Source organism: Theropithecus gelada, chromosome 13, assembly GCF_003255815.1.
Source record: "Theropithecus gelada isolate Dixy chromosome 13, Tgel_1.0, whole genome shotgun sequence".
Classification (NCBI taxonomy): domain Eukaryota; kingdom Metazoa; phylum Chordata; class Mammalia; order Primates; family Cercopithecidae; genus Theropithecus; species Theropithecus gelada.
Genome location: NC_037681.1, coordinates 41,169,979 through 41,172,766, shown reverse-complemented (window position 1 = coordinate 41,172,766; position 2,788 = coordinate 41,169,979). Strand labels below are relative to the sequence as shown.

The 2,788-nt window shown below is 35.8% G+C and overlaps 1 long non-coding RNA gene across 1 annotated transcript; it reads left to right on the top strand.

Annotated features, from left to right (window-relative positions):
• The first annotated feature begins 515 nt into the window (after positions 1–515).
• Positions 516–2,390, top strand: LOC112636908. Its single transcript, XR_003122349.1, has 2 exons — positions 516–702; positions 1,097–2,390. It is a non-coding gene; the product is annotated as an uncharacterized LOC112636908 (long non-coding RNA).
• The last annotated feature ends 398 nt before the right edge of the window (positions 2,391–2,788 follow it).

The following is a 2,788-nucleotide window of genomic DNA, read 5'->3' as shown; positions in this document are numbered from 1 at the left end:
AAGCTTTACAAAACTTTAAAGTCCAGGTTTATAGTGACCTCAGCTTTTGCAATGTCCACAACTCTCATGCCTTCCTTTGGACTTTTCCCTGCCCTCAACGTTTTTGTGTTTAATCACCACATAAGACGTCAGAGCAAAATGAAACTCCTCTGAACTTGGGACACTCTTCACATTCTCTTCCATAAAGAGAACTCCCATATAACCAGAAACCTTGTGGTTTGTCTGGAATAGTTGCAGTTGTTTCTTTAGTTTATTAATTCATCATTTTCTAAGAGCTGGCACTGTGCAACATGTGGAAAGAAGACAAGGCTCAGCCAGCGAGAAGCTCAAAATATAGTTCGAATGTGTGTGTGCCCACATTTTGGGAACTCAAGATCAACTGACAGAAAACTAAGGTTTCCTTGGATAGAGCCTGCATAAAATTTCTGCACTTATGTATAGACCTGCATCACAATTGCGATGTAATCTGCAAGTAAACACTGTGTTCTGTGGATACACTCAGAAGAGTGGGCCTAATTCTGTCTTAGAAGCACAGGTAAGAGTGGAAGATCATGGAAGTCTTCATAGAAGAAAAGATATGAAAACAGAGCCTTGAAGGCTAAATAGGTTTGTTTCTTTGCTTCTTTGTTTTTCCAGGTAGAAGGGGCCACATAAGCGAAGATGAAGAAGCATAAAAGAGCCTCAGTGTGGACTGTTTGAAAGGTGGGAGATGAAGCTGGGGCAGAACACCAGAAGGGTTTTAAATGATTGTGGCATGATTGGATTTGTGTTTTGGGAAGACTGTTCTGGCTGCTAGTGCAGACATTGGAATCAAACATGGAAATATGCCTGAACAGGGAGCTTTAGGCCCAGGTGCCTTCTCTTTATCCTCTTCTGCCTCCAAAGACCTGAGAAGGGCTGGATCTTGAAGACTGACATGTGTAAATGCATTGAACCATTAGAAACTTTTCCCAGGAAATCTATTACAAAGTTCACCATTTTTATTACATTTTAAAATACTTTTTAATATAAGCCTGTCATTTGTAACAACCTGTGAAATTAAACTTTTTTCTTTTTCTTTCTTCTTATGCTTTGTTTTCTTTTCTCTTGATGTTAGAATGAGAATGAACACTTGATGAAGAGTCTAGAAGTCTGAGTTTCAGTCCAAAACCTGCCAATAATGTTGGAAAACCTTAGAAGGTCAACAAACCCTCCTGAAGTTAAAATTCTTCACCCCTCAAAAAGACAGGGACATTCTGAGCCTCCTGCCCCATAAGATTGTTGTGAGTTTCAGACAGGAATCAGGTCGGTGAATGCAGCCTAAAAGCCACCATGAGCCAGAGCAAAGGAAGGAAGTTTCCAATTTTCTATAGATATTTCATATCAGACATCATGTAGTTTCAGCATACTTAGTTTTCTTTGATATTATCCATAGCCTTGGCCCTCAAATATTTCACATTCTTAATTTAATAATAACCTGGCGCTGCTGCCTATGTGCCCTACCATATCCACAGCCAACTATGAAGACAATAACTTTCTCACCTGAGAACTAAAGACTTACATGGCTATAGCTCCATATTATAATCTACTTAAATTATAAATTATATAGTATCAGACCATCATCTGAACCATTTTAGATCTAAGAGATTTGCCATGTCCTCATACACTGTCTATTATAATCTGATTATTCTTTCAGTCCACAAATATTTATTAAGCAAAGGTTCCAGCTACAGAGACACTTGGAAGTAGCTAGAAACTAGGAAATCAAGAAGGAGTACATCTTATACAATGTGAATTCTAGGAGGATTTTGTGGGAAAAAAATTTTAAGCAAAATATGTTTTCAGAGTTTCACACTTAATTATTAAAAATTACAATGATTTTCAAAATGTATCTTTGGCAGTGGAGATTATGTTTTGTCTGGTAAACCATCAGCTTTTTCCTTTAACCAACAGTTCATCTAAAACATTTTGCCAAATCCAGAAGATACGAGAATTTACAGTGAAGTTTGGAGGGTAGGGAACCCAAAATCAACTGATAGAAAACTGAAGTTTCCTTGGATAGAGCCTGCATAAAATCTCTGCACTTATGTATAGACCTGCTCAGAGCAATATCTGTGGAACTGACTTCAAAAGCTCCAAGTGCCAGAAATAACAACTGCCCTAGATCAAGTCCAGGAACAGATATTGGGACTAGAAAGAGGGATTTTCTAAAGATCTGAGTTTCATTTTTATCTATAATATTGCTGACAAATGGAAATGCTACTATGTGAAACTCTGGCATTTTTTTGGCTATAAAAAGCCATGTATACAGTATGAGCTATCATGCTTTATCAAGTCTAAAGAACAGAGAAAGCCATGTGGGTACCTTATAATGGTTAATACCCTCCTAATAAAGTACGTTTGTGCATTGATAAGGACTATTTATAATTTCTAATTAATTATTAAGATTATTTGAATTTCATTTCTCTGTTAAACTAATATCACTGTTCCTGAATAGCATGCTTGTGTTTGGGTTCTCATCTTGAGAAAAGTTTGAATTGTCTTAATATTTTGCTAGTGACAGAAAGAATTCAAGCACCATATTTTCAAATTAAACTTGCTTTTGCTTAAAGTCTTTCCTCTAAAACATACACATTCAGCTAAGTAATCTATATTTAGGTATTTAATCTAAATCTATATTTTATTTCAAGCAAATACAGAAAGCATCTTTTAGAAAAGTTATACACCATTCCACAACATAAAATTAATTTTTTTCTTTGATAAATCCGATTTTACATATAATAGTTCACTCAAAAAATCAACAAGAAAA